Source organism: Emys orbicularis, chromosome 1 (genome assembly GCF_028017835.1).
Source record: "Emys orbicularis isolate rEmyOrb1 chromosome 1, rEmyOrb1.hap1, whole genome shotgun sequence".
Classification (NCBI taxonomy): domain Eukaryota; kingdom Metazoa; phylum Chordata; order Testudines; family Emydidae; genus Emys; species Emys orbicularis.
This window is the reverse complement of record NC_088683.1, coordinates 81490658-81504787: the sequence shown is the minus strand read 5'-3', so window position 1 is coordinate 81504787 and position 14130 is coordinate 81490658. Positions and strand designations below refer to the sequence as shown.

At 40.8% G+C, this 14130-nt stretch overlaps 1 pseudogene; it reads right to left on the bottom strand.

Moving 5' to 3' along the window:
- Positions 1–3497: 3497 nt before the first annotated feature.
- LOC135877953 (SCAN domain-containing protein 3-like) lies at positions 3498–5322 on the bottom strand (annotated as a pseudogene).
- Between the last annotated feature and the right edge of the window lie 8808 nt (positions 5323–14130).

Genomic DNA, 14130 nt, shown 5'->3' with positions numbered 1-14130 from the left:
TTTCTTGATGTAGTGGGAATCTCTTGCACGACTTTCCCATTCGCAGAGAAAACAGCAGTACTTTGTGTATCCAGTCTGCAGACCAAACAAGAGAGTAACAACCTTCAAATCGCCACAAAGCTGCCACTGATGTTGGTCATAGTTTATGCACCTCAAAAGTTGTTTCATGTTGTCCTAGGTTTCCTTCATATGGACTGCATGACCAACTGGAATTGATGGCAAAACATTGCCATTATGCAGTAAAACAGCTTTAAGACTCGTCTTCGATGAATCAATGAACAGTCTCCACTCGTCTGGATCGTGAACGATGTTGAGGGCTGCCATCACACCATCGATGTTGTTGCAGGCTACAAGATCACCTTCCATGAAAAAGAATGGGACAAGATCCTTTTGACGGTCACGGAACATGGAAACCTTAACATCACCTGCCAGGAGATTCCACTGCTGTAGTCTGGAGCCCAACAGCTCTGCCTTACTCTTGGGTAGTTCCAAATCCCTGACAAGGTCATTCAGTTCACCTTGTGTTATGAGGTGTGGTTCAGAGGAGGAGGATGGGAGAAAATGTGGGTGCTGTGACATTGATGGTTCAGGACCAGAAGTTTCATCCTCTTCCTCTTCCTCGTCTGACTCAAGTGAGAATGATTCTGGTGCATCAGGAACCGGCAGTCCTTCTCCATGGGGTACTGGGCGTACAGCTGATGGAATGTTTGGATAATGCACAGTCCACTTTTTCTTCTTTGACACACCTTTCCCAACTGGAGGCACCATGCAGAAGTAACAATTGCTGGTATGATCTGTTGGCTCTCTCCAAATCATTGGCACTGCAAAAGGCATAGATTTCCTTTTCCTGTTCAACCACCGGCGAAGATTTGTTGCACAAGTGTTGCAGCATATGTGTGGGGCCCACCTCGTGTCCTGATCTCCAATTTTGCAGCCAAAATAAAGGTAATAGGCATTCTTAACCATAGTGGTTATACTGCGCTTTTGTGATGCAAAAGTCACTTCACCACAAACATAGCAGAAGTTATCTGCACTGTTCACACAAGTACGAGGCATCTCTGCTCACTTTGGCTAAACAGAAATGTGTCCCTTTGCAAAATCAAACACTGACAAATAAGAGAGCACGACACTGTATGATTTCTAGAGCTGATATAGGGCAATTTGTTCAGCAGAGTGATGTAAGCTTTGTTATGATTGCATCATCCATGACTTCTAGGAATAACATGATGCAATTCATATCATGTATGACGCAATACCAGCTTCAGATTGCATCATTCATTGTTTTGCCTAAAAAGCAAGTACTGTCCAAACCCAGTCATAGATTTATTCATAGATCCAGTCAAAGATGTATTTTAGTCATTTCTGGTTTAAATTGAGATCCCTTCCCTTTATAACTCACTTATCCTCCGCCATTCCCAAGTCAAGGGTCGTATATACTGACCCAATAGCATATCTTGAAAACTAGAGCCAATCAACAATTTTAAGCATCATTTTCGTCCTCAGTGACCCAGAATTAGTAAAGTTTGACTACATTTATTTCAGAAGCATTTTGGCTGTAGAGCAGTGATCCATCACAGGGTACAAGTACAGGTATGTTAAAGTAATTCTTAACATTATCAAGTGGAATCTTGGACTTTTAACACAAACATAAATGCACTTCAGACACTATTGGAACATTTCAGTTAGGTAATGTTTGTACTTTTAGGTAAGAGAACTACAAGAAAGGTCATGCCTGTTTTGAAAGCAGACAAATAACTTTTGAAAACAAATCTGTGACCTAAGAACCTCTTAATGTCAACTGGCAAGTGGGTACAGAGGGGTTACAAAAATTTCATGAGCATGTCGTGTACATTCTAGTTTGCTGAAGAATATCATGTGAGGTCTTGTATGAAACCAGGTGTCATGCTGGTCATCTATATCATTATGAAATGTATGTACATGTACTATGCTGTGAGTTATGTATCTGTACCTGAAAATTATGTTCTTAAGCAAGTAAGGTAAAAACAAATCACCAAAAGGTGACATTCCTTAGACCAGTTCCTCCAGATAGGAGGTAAGAAATATATCTCTGTCAGGATGTAAATTAAGCATTGTAAGCTAACAGAATGGTTGTCCAATTACATATCAATTCAAATGATAATGAGGAGACATGAAGTCAACATGAAAGGAGCACACGGGGGGGGGGGAACCCCAAGCCATAGGGTTTATCCTGTCCAGGAATAAAGACAATACATTTGGGGGAGGGGGGGTGAGGCAGGTATAAGTAGAAGACAAAGAAGACATTCTGGTATCCCTTCACTGCGGAAGCAAAGGGACAGCAATTTTTGCTTCTTGGCAAAGGGGTGTCAGTCATGCTTGGTTGAAAACTCTGATGAGAACTTTGGGTGAGATAAAATGTCTTTAGACAAGAGTAACTTGTTAGTTGAGTTGAGTCTCTAGAAAGCGTGTTATGATTTTGTTTTATCTGTAACTATTGGTTTCCAATATTCTTACTCACTATCACTAGAACCTCTTTTCTTTGACAAATATTCTTGTTTTCACTGTAAATAGATGTAACTGCTGGTGTTAAGCAAAGGGGTGGTCTTCAGCTGAATCTTACAAGCTGGGGTGTATACTGTTCTTTTGGGAACAGCAGGCTTGATAGAATGCTCAGTGGAGAAGGTCTGCATGCTACAGGGCATGCTCAGAGAGGACTCGAGGGTTGGTATGTGCCCTTCACTAACCTGCAGAGAGGGAGCAAGGCCTGCAGAGTCCTGGAAGGTGGTGCTTGTGTGCCAGAGACTGATGGATTCAGGGGGCTGATTCACAGTAGGCACAGACAAGGTTGCCTCATGCTGAAGGGCTGGTGGTAGTGAGGTAGTTCACAACCCTGGAGAGCATCACACAGACATTTAGTAAAAAATGTGGAGTAAAATTATGAGTATGTTTCTGAAGTGCATATCTGAACATCCTTTCCGTAGACATATTAGTGAAAATAGACCTGTGGAAATCAAAAGCATAGTCCAGTTTAAATGACCAAATGTCCTTTTATTCCTAGGACAGTCTAGTCATCGGAGCCTTAAAACAGAGCAGATGTACACTGTTTCTTTAAATCTGTAGCAGGAACCCAGACAAAGTGTTCTAGGCAGGAGATTTACAATGAAACAGGGAGTCTGTAATGCAGTGTAGTACAGGAAGGGCATAGTTTGAGCAATACTTGCTTAACTCACAGGGGCACTATGAGCTTAACTACTGATCTAGATCATTAGTTCCCAAACTTTTCGGCATCACGCCCCCTTTTTAATTTTCGAGAAACCCTCTCCCCTCCCACCTCTCCCTTACCATCATCCAACCCCCTTTTTAACAAATTCAATTTGTAATTTAAAATGAAAAATAAACACACAAACTGGGTATAATTTTTTTATTTAAAATTAAAAATAAGCACAAATAGTTTTTCTTGGCACAAAAATTTAATAAATATGTAATTTAAAATAAGAAATAGCATAAACAAAATGAATTTAATGTGAAGGATGCTGCTGCATTTTCTTCACGAGTTGGGAAATCCTAGGTTTGAAAGATGAAAGTGCACAATGCAAATCATTTTCGACATCCAGTTGATTCCTTTGTTTCATTTTTATTATGACTAAACTCGAAAAGCTTTTTTCACAGAGGTACGTTGACGAAAACAGAAGAATAATACCCAGCGCTGCTTCTCCAACTTTTGGGTAAATTGGGAAATATTTTATCCAAAATTCCTCCAGGCTTAAATTTTCGAAAATATCTTTCACTCTTGAATCATATTTCATTTCGAGTGCTTTTTCTTGCAATACTTCTGGCAATGAATTGACATCAACATTGAATAGATTACGTGCTAATTTCTGAACGGGGTTGCCAGAAAAGTTGTCTGGAAAATAGCGGATGAATTTGTCAGCAAGGCAGTCCAGATGAAACACAATTTTGTTCTTTGCATCCTCTTTACAAAGTTTCAGTGAGTGATGAAAATGTTGGTAAAGATGAAAAATTAGGCATCTGAGCTTGCGTTCGACGTTTCCTAAGCTTGATTTTTTCCGTAAATGCTTTTATGGCATTGTGTTGCACTATAATGTTTGCAGTGTTGTTTCCTTGCAGCTTCAAATTGAGATTGTTCAAAGATTCAAAAATGTCCAGGAGGTATGCCAGTGAAAGTTGAAACATTTGATCTGTAAACGAACGATATAACTCTTCTTTTTTCTGTTGCTTGAGGAAAATTTCCACTTTGTTTTCCAGTTAGAATAATCTCGAAAGCATGTTCCCTTTGGAAAGCCATCATACCTCCGTGTGAAACAAAATAATTTTATGATCCACACCCAAATCCGCGCAAAGAGCTGCAAAAGGTCTCATATTTAAAGTGCTGTTCTTCACAAAAGTGACAACTTTGATGGCCAAATTCAACGAGTCCCGTAGGTCATCTGGAAGGGTTTTAGCAGCCAACGCATGTCTGTGTATGACGCAGTGAGTCGTGATCATGGCTGGATTTTTTTCTTTCACCAATGTCACAAATCCAGAGCGAGAGCCAAGCATCACTGGAGCATTGTCTGTGCATACACCAACCAGTTTTTCCCCATGAAAGTCCATTTTCTCCACACACACACAAAAAAAAAAAAAAAAAAAAAAAAAAAAAACAGTTGGAAACCGTTTTCATAACATCAGAAGCCTTTGATGTGGTCATCAATTCCTTTGAAAAAAGCAGTTTTTCTTTCACAGTTCCATTGTTAATTAATCCAACGTAGACGAGCAACTGACAGCATTGTGCTAAATCAGTGGTATCGTTGCACTGAATTGCAAAAAAAAGGAGAAGCTTTCACTGCCTCCACAACTTGAAGTTTTAGATCTTTTGCTATGTCATCGATGCGACATTTTACAGAATTGTCAGAAAGCAAAATTTCCATTATTTTTTTTCTTGCTTTCGGCACCAAGCACAATATCAGCTGCTTTCAACAAGCAAGGCTTCACAAGAGTTTCTCCTATTATTTGCGCTTTCTTGGCTTTATCGATGAGCAATCACAGTTCATAAGAATCTTCTACCACTTTGGCCGATGCTTGATGGAAAAACTCCAGTAGTGTCCAGCTTCATGCATTTTAAATTTTGAAGTTTAGCAGCAAAAAATTATTTTGGTTTGTCTTTCAAAGCGCTGTGGTTCTTTGTCAAGTATCGCTCAAGATGACTAGGTCTCAAGGCATCATTGCTGAGAATTCCATGGCATATACTACACATTGAGGATGATCGATCCCATTTTTTTCCATGATGGTGAAACCATACTTAATGTAGTCTTCATCGTACTTCCTTTTCTTAATCGCGACCATAATAACAGATATAACTTAGATAATAAAAAACCTATAAAAATAATTTTCCTGATTTGTGAATAATAACAGATGCAAGTTAATCTGAGTTATAGCAAATGTTTATTTACTACTACTATTACGAACGGATGCGTGCTGCCCTATATATACCCCACCACCATTCTGGCAAGTAGCCAATCTTGTGTGGTGAGTGGTGGAGGTAACCGCTCCCACGATAGAACAGTCTTGAACATTCTCGCAAGTGAGTTAGGAAGTTTTAAAAAGTTCCATCGCTTTCTACATCATTCTTCGGCCTCCCTACCGCCGAAAGGCAAAAAAATAAAAAATATTCGCATTTTGTGGTATGAAATTTGAAAACATTGCAGTTATATACTTTTATTTATAGTTGTATTTTTATTATTATTGTACTTTGTTATACCTTTATTCTTGTCTACTTATATTCATAATCAAAATCGAGAAGATTGTTAATACTTTATTGTAGTTAAATAATATAGGCCTGTAATTGGACACTTTTATGAATATTTATTATGTATACAGAGTGTGTATAATTTATTGTCTGTTGGTCTATTAAATAAATAAATTAAAAAAAAATTTTTTTTTTACCCTGATTAAAAAAATATGTCGTTATGAAAATTTCACAGCTTCATGCCCCCCTTGGAATTTCTTCACGCCCTCTTGGGGGGCTTGCCCACCAGTTTGAAAACCAATAATCTAGATTAATTTGCCCTGGTAAAAGCCAGCTTTTGGCGGTGACATAATTCTTGTGGGAGCGTGGTGCAGAAGCACAAATCACCTACCAACTCCTGCTCTTCCGAAAGCCAACTGGCATGGCTCAGAAAATGGGCTGTGTTATCTTGTGAGAGGGCCAGGTAAACTGGTGAGAGGAGCTGATTGAGAGCTTTGATGTTCCCCCGCTGGAGTGTTGCAATCATACAATGGCCAACTTCTGTAGGGGTGAATTCATCTCAGGTACAACGGCCTCTGGAGACAAAAGATGTAATTTGCACCCCATCCGAATCAGTGCGTGTAAAGCACTTTGAGATACTTGCATGAATGGTGCTAGATATCTAAAGATTAGAGAGGAGTATTAGTACTAAAATGCTGCTCTACTCAAAAAGTGTGGCTGTGCAAAAGTGTGACTTTCCTACTCAACAGATCTATGCTGTATGTGTTTCTGGCATCTCATGCTCTCACTTCTGTGACTAAAATATGGTTTTCATTCCAGTTAGCACTGTAGAGCCAACACGGTGCAAGTTATGGATTATCACCAGCACAGTTTATTGAGTTTCTGTCAGAGATACTTGTGCTTAGATAGTGTGGGGATGGACAGTATAGAAAATCCTAAGAAATTTAGAAATCCTCTAAGAACAATAGGTTTTGCATAGGTTTTTATGGAGATCATAAGCTGAAGACAATGGGTCTAAGGGTGTAACAGTCTTTTATTCATGAGATGATGCATGGGGGGGAGGGCGGGAGGGAAGAGTCCAGCCTGATTCTTGTGGGCCAGGCTGAGTTTGCAGGACTGCTAGTTGGGGGCAGAAGGGGATCTTTCATTTCTTAATTGAGTACCTTTAAATAGAGTCATTATTAAGACACAATAGCCATGGAACCACAGGGTGCTGTTTTTGCACAGTCACATTAAAGTCATGCAGGCTTTAACTTTCCAAATTTTGAATGTAATAATTCTATAAGGTAAATTTAACCCTTCAGCTTTCCACAAAGTGAAAACAGCTCATCACTGAGGCCAACTGAACAAACCAAATTAGGAGTTTCAAGTTAGAGAAATTTTAAACTATTGGAATACTTTATATGTTTTTAATAGTTTCTCATTTTCCAAATGCATCGTCTGATCCAATCCTAAACCTCTGTATAGAGTATGTATATCTAAATCTTGCATAGATGCATCATAACTTATTGCTTAGGTTTCCCCCACCCCCCCACCCCCACTAAAGGTCAGCACCTGTTTCTTCAAAATCTGTGAACTTCTCCTTCTCATCACTGCAGTTTCATTTATTGATGGCTTGTTGTTCGTTTCATTTATTCTTCCTAACATTTTGGATTTTAGGGGGGAGAGAATGAAGAAACAAAAACACGGTTAAAGTCAGATTATCTAAACCTGCTATTTGACAATACGCTGTTCATTATTGGGTTGCCATATCCATATTTTGAGGATGGAACTTTGTTCTCCAGGTGTCAAGGGCTAGCATAGGGTCCTCTCTGCCAGTTGAGTGCAGCATTGCAGCTGTACGGGGGATCCAGATAAGAAGGGTTAGCAAGCAGGAAAAGGAATCTGCCTTTCTGCAATTCCTGTGGACCCAACTCTGTCCAAGTGAAGATAAGTGACTGAAGATCCTACTCCCAGTCTACAGCTTGTACTGTGCCCTTGTACCAGGCTGGGGTGGATGGGTGAATTTCATGTTCCCAGCATAAAGCTTAATTATTCTTGACTTTATGCACATGAAGTGAATTTTACCCTACATGTTGCCTATAAGGAAAATGGATACAAGGGGGAAACATTCATAGTTTTAAGATTCAAAAAGTGCCAGTACTGGCTTCATTAATATGTCCTGTTGGATTGCAAATGAACAGCAAAATAGAAAAAAATAATTTGTAAAGTATGAGGGTTTTTTTTGTAGTTAATCGGACACATTTAGTTGGAACAAGGCCATGAAAAAACTATGGCACTTAAAGCCAAGAAAAGCCTTCTAAATCTTTGATTTTACCTAAATACAGACTGTTTTATGCTCTATCCCTTTAACTATTTTTTTGGGCTGCCTTCCATTGTCAGTGTGCATTTTCATGGCCTGACAACTGTTTGCATTACATTGGGTTCCTATGAAAAAAATAGCTTTTAGATATGTAGTGATAGCAGATCAAGTGTTTCTGGAAAGAAATCCAGGTACCGATTGTGACAGTGTACCCCATAAGGCTTTATGGGGGGGGTGCTTATAAATGTATGTATGACATAACCGGAATATGTTTTGTGCTGCCTGTGCCATGTAATATATCTCCGTAAAGGTTATGGTCTACTATATCTATTCATCCTATTTGTACATGTATATCATTTTCTACTTGAGGTTAAGAATATGGGCTGTATGCTGGCTTGGTTTCTAAGTAAGCTTTGTGAGGCATTTGGTCAGCTTCTTTAGGATAGGAAGGAATTCGCCAGGTTAAGTACCTGATCAGGAAACACTTGGGGAACAATGCATCTTGGAATGCTCCAATCCACATAAGAAGTCTTCCTGGAGACATGCAAGATACCATGTGGACAATGGCTTCAGCCTGTAAAGACTGAGTCATGCAGGGACATGTGACTTGCCCAGGTGACTCCAGAACTCCATCTTGGAGCTGGACTTTGCATAGGAGGGAGGAGGGGGATCTCCACCCACAAGAGCAAGTCTATTTAAACCTGGGGGAGACCCCTCCATTTTGTCTTCAGCTGGCTAAAAAAGGAGCCTCTCCACCCCTCCCCCCCCCCAGGATACTGGAAGGAGACTGGAACAAAGGACAGTAACTACAGGGGGTGTGAGTGATTGCTGGACCCAGGCTAAAAGGAGATTAGCCTGTAAAAGGGAGTGCTCTGGAACTGGTGAGGAAATTATCTGTATTTAGTTTGATTAGACATAGATTTGCGCATTTTATTTGATTTTGCTTGGTGACTTACTTTGTTCTGTCTGTTACTACTTTGAACCACTTAAATCCTACTGTCTGTATTTAATAAAATCACTTTTTATTTAGTAATTTACTCAGAGTATGTATTAATACCTGGGGGAGCAAACAACTGTGCATATCTCTCTATCAGTGTTATAGAGGGCGAACAATTTATGAGTTTGCCCTGCATAAACTTTATGCAGGGTAAAACGGATTTATTTGGGTTTAGACCCCATTGGGAGTTGGGCATCTGAGTGCTAAAGACAAGCACACTCCTGTGAGCTGTTTCCAGGTAAACTTGCAGCTTTGGGACAAGTGATTCAGACCCTGGGTCGGTGTTGCAGCAGATTGGAGTGTCTGGCTCAGCAAGACAGGGTGCTGGAGTCCTGAGCTGGCAGGGAAAACAGAAGCAGGAGTAGTTTTTGCACATCGGGTGGCAGCTCCCAAGGGGGTTTCTGTGATCCAACCCGTCACACCGATCATACAAAAATCAGCAGTGATTTATGTTGTATGGAGGAGGAATTGACAATTTATTCCATTCCAAATCATGTGTATATTTTAGTTTCTGCACTACAAATAATCAGTTGGTCCCAGCAAAAAAAGGCTGGCATTTGACACCAAAAAATCCATTAATTTCTATTGTGTTGCATATCTATAGGGTACTTTACCTTTCCTCCTCATAAAAATATAGAAATCCTACTTCCTAACCATGTTCAGAATTCCCAGTGCAACTTGAAACCTGTTTTACTAGAACTGCTTATACTGTAAGCAGGGGAGGGATAGCTCAGTGGTTTGAGCATCAGCCTACTAAACCCAGGGTTATGAGTTCACTCCTTGAGTGGGCCATTTAGGGATCTGGGGCAAAAATCTGTCTGGGGATTGGTCCTGCTTTGAGCAGGGGGTTGGACTAGATGAGGTCCCTTCCAATCCAGATATTCTATATTTGGGGGGAGAGGGATAGCTCAGTGGTTTGAGCATTGGCCTGCTAAACCCAGAGTTGTGAATTCAATCCTTGAGGGAGCCACTTAGGGATCTGTGGCAAAAATCAGTACTTGGTCCTGCTAGTGAAGGCAGGGGGCTGGACTTGATGACCTTTCAGGGTCCCTTCCAGTTCTATGAGATAGGTATATCTCCATTACAAATTATATACAAATTTTTTTTAAGCTAAAATTCTCCTCTATAAAATCATTTAAAATAGGTGGCAGGGTTTGAAAAGTGGTTCCATTAAACATGGTCTTCAATGAGAAGCATTTTAAAAGTCAATGCAGCATTCACAATAAACAAAATGTAGGACAGAGTAAAGGACAGTCAGGGCATGTCCACATTGCAATTAAATGTTTCTGGCCTGTCAGCTGACTCAGGCATGCAGGGCTGTGAAACTGCCCTGTAGACGTTCACGCTCAGGCTGGAGCCCAGGCTGTGGGACATCACCAGAAGGGGTGAGAGTCCCAGAGCCTGGGCTCCAGCTTGAACCCAGATGTCTGCAGGGCAGTTTCCCAGCCTTGCATGCCTGAGTCAGCTGAGAGGCCAGAAACAGTCATTTAATTGCAATGTGGACATGTATAACATGACTCAGAGTCTAACATTCATAAGCCTCAAGCATTGTCTGCATAACTTGTGTGTGTGGGCACCTCAGTTCCAGAATCTCATATCATGTTTTGATCTGAAAGCAGATCAAAGTTCACTAAAAACAAGTCTCTTTTGACTGGTTATAATTTAAAAAAAGACAAACAAGCCTGCAGAGCATAAAGGCTGTATGGGTTTCTCGACATTTTAATGCTGTGTGTCAGAAACTCCCCCCACCCAAATTTCCTTGTTTAACCAGTTGGTAACTCATTGTATCCATCCAGAACATTTTAATGTCTTATTAGCAACATATACTAACTTCACACACATTGAAAGGGCTGCTTGACTTTTTTATCCTGCCAAAGAATTTTCCCCCATATTTATGCACAAACATTTCTACACTGGTGAAATATTTTAGCAGTTTATCAGCACTCCTATCTAGCCTGATTTTTGTAGTTGTGACTTCTTTGTTTATTATTGTGAATAATAGACAATCACAATGATCCCTTCTGGCCTTGAGGTCTGTGAATTTGTGATTTGAAACGCATCATAATATCCCTATTGCAGTTTGAAGAGCAAATACTGGGTCAATGATCAAAGCTGGGAAACAGTCTTATCAACTGCTGTGGTAAATAAACAAAAAACTGAGGTAAATTGTAGTAGATAGTGTATGTTAGACAAAGGGATGGCTACAGAAACTAGTATGCTCCATGAGATAGGGATGGAGATCATTGAGGAACTGACAGAAAAATATTACCATATTCAACTGGGGTTTCCCCCAGCTTCTGTGAAGGCCATAGACACCCAACCACACACCACACCTTCATTATGCACATTAGAGGCAGACAGATGTGACTGAGGCAAGCAGGGGAACTCCCACAGTGTATTGCAGCAGTACTTCGATGCAGCACAGCACTGCAGAGGGACACGATCTTGGGGAAGGAGTGGGACAGAGAGGTCTGAAAGAGATCTGCTAACCTGAATCCTTGGTTAGCAAGTATGAAGAGATAATAGCCCACACGGTGAGTTCCAGTAGTAGCTGCAGGACAGTCTCCACTGAAACCTTCTGGCCCAAAGGAGAATATGCCTTGATATTTTGTAAGACTTCTGATACATTCCCACAGGACAGTCTCAAGCAAACTAGGGAAATACGATATAGATCAAATTGCTGGTTGGAAATTCATACTCACATGCATCTGAAGAAGTGAGTATTCACCCACGAAAGCTCATGCTCCAATACGTCTGTTAGTCTATAAGGTGCCACAGGACTCTTTGCTGCTTTTACAGATCCAGACTAACACGGCTACCCCTTTGATACTACTCAAAGAGTAGTTATCTATGGTTCACTGTCAGACTGGGAGGACATATCTAGTGGAGCCCTGACGGGATCTGTCCTGGGTCTGGTACCAAATCATTGGAACAATTTACGAAGGGCCATGGAGGATTCTCCATCACTGGCAATTTTTAAATAGTTTGAATATTTTTAAAGACATGCTCTATTTCAAAGTAATTATTTTGGGCAAGTTCTATGGCTTGTGTAACACAGGAGGTCAGACTCAATGATCAAATGGTCCCTTCCAGCCTTGGACTCTATTAATTGTTTTGTCTCTTGTGTTTTCACACTGTTTGGTTCCCTTGCCACTGCTATTATTCTCTCCATGCCAAACCATCAAATATACATACCCAGAGCCTTCAGGTCATTGATGTTGGGCTCCCGTGAGTCCCCATTCAAGCTGTTAATGTCCTCCCCCTGTTAGTGTCCTTTTCCCTGTCTCTCCCTTATGAGAGAGGGTGATCAGAGTAAAAAAGAACAGATTAGATGGCCTGTCTCTTGAACAGTCTTTCTAGGGCTAGCTCTTTGGGGATTGGCTTATCAGCTGGCCTACTGTCTTTAATTAGGGTCTGCCTCCAGCCCCTCCTCTTGGGGCACCCTGCTTTACAGCTGGTCCATGCAGTTTCAGGGGCATAAGGCTGGCAACTGTCTTCCTGCTGGCTCTCAGTCTCTGAGCTGTAGCAATCTTTTACTGTGCCACCACCCCTTCCTGTGGCAGGTTTTCCCTTTTTAACCTCCCCCATACCCACTTCCCTCTAGGCAGAGCAGGTGTGCCTTGTTACAGGTGTGCCTTGTTAGTGCTGAATGAGCCCAAAAGCGCTCGGTCTCCTCTCCAACAAAGTGAGGGTGTGCAAGCCACAGCCTACGTGCTTGCAGTCTATTTAGCTATTTCTTGCCACTTTTGCATCCCAGTGTCACTGATCAGTAGAGTAATTGCTCTTTACTTATCTGCCTGCATGGTTTTATCTGCTTCTCAATTCCAACAACCAGCTAAACTTCACCCTTCCTCCTTGACAACAATCACAGCCCTGCTGCCTGCTTTCCAGCCATTCTACCCTGATCTGCTTTCTGCTGCCAGGATGTGCTTCCTGCTGCCCAGCTGAGCCTTGTGGAAAGAAGAAAAGTACTGGCAGCGGACCGGACAGCCTTTTAGTGTTGAGTTCCACTAAGGGTGGGCGGTGGTGAAGGATGAAAAAAGGGGGCACAGGAGAAAAATAATAAAGCAATTTTAGGTGATTTAGCAGAAGTGACCCTTGAAAATGGATTTGAATGAAGAGAGGTTTTTTGTGTCACAGATCAGATCAGATAGTCCATTATAAGGCCTGGGGATGGAAGAAAGCATGAAGACATTTGTGGGAGAAACAGAGAAGCAAGTATTTGAGACTGGTGGCACTGGAAATGTAGAGGGGCTGATAATATAAAAGATGAGGGATCATGACGTATGACCAATTTAGAGTGCAAGCTCTACAGGGCAGGAGCGTGCCTTTACTGCCCATACAAAGTGCCAACTACACCTATGGTACTGTTTACAAATATCAGATAATAACAAATTCACTAGTGTTGCACATCTCTTTTTTTATTTAAAAAAAGGAGATAACACAATGGGAAAAGATCTTGTCCCCTAAAAAGGGAGAAAAAATAGCCTATATTTAGAAAGCCTGTATCACAGCCAAGATTCCTGACTTTGTGTTGCTGACATTTGCCCAATATCCATGGTTCAAGCTATTTAATTGCTCTTTCTGCCTCTCATTTTCAACGTGCTCAGCTCTCTGTGCCTAGTGCAATGATGCACAAACTCTGCAACACACAGGTGATACTGGCAACCTTTCAGGAGCAAGAGGACTGCAATTCACATACACATTTTCATAAAATTACTTGAAATTTGTATCTGTTTGGCTTCCTCCCTACATTGCATTTAGAATAAGTACATTTTTTTTAAGTAAAGTGACTCCTTTGCTACCCTGAAAGCTTGTTCTTCTCATGATTTCTCTTTCCTTTTTTATTTCTTTACTTTCCCCTTTTCCTCTTCTTCCATCTGCCACCTTTCTGGCCATATTGTGTTGATTTTGATAGAGGAGGGTGATATTTCACATCATCTTAGTGATAGCAAAAATGTAATATTGTCTTGATGTTACAAGATAAAACCAGTGTAATACTGCTTGCATTGTGATGGTAGCACAGAATTATTATTTTTTAAAAATGTATTTAGTACATTGGCAGGACACATAACTGAATTGGTTACTTGGGTTTCACAGCCCTAG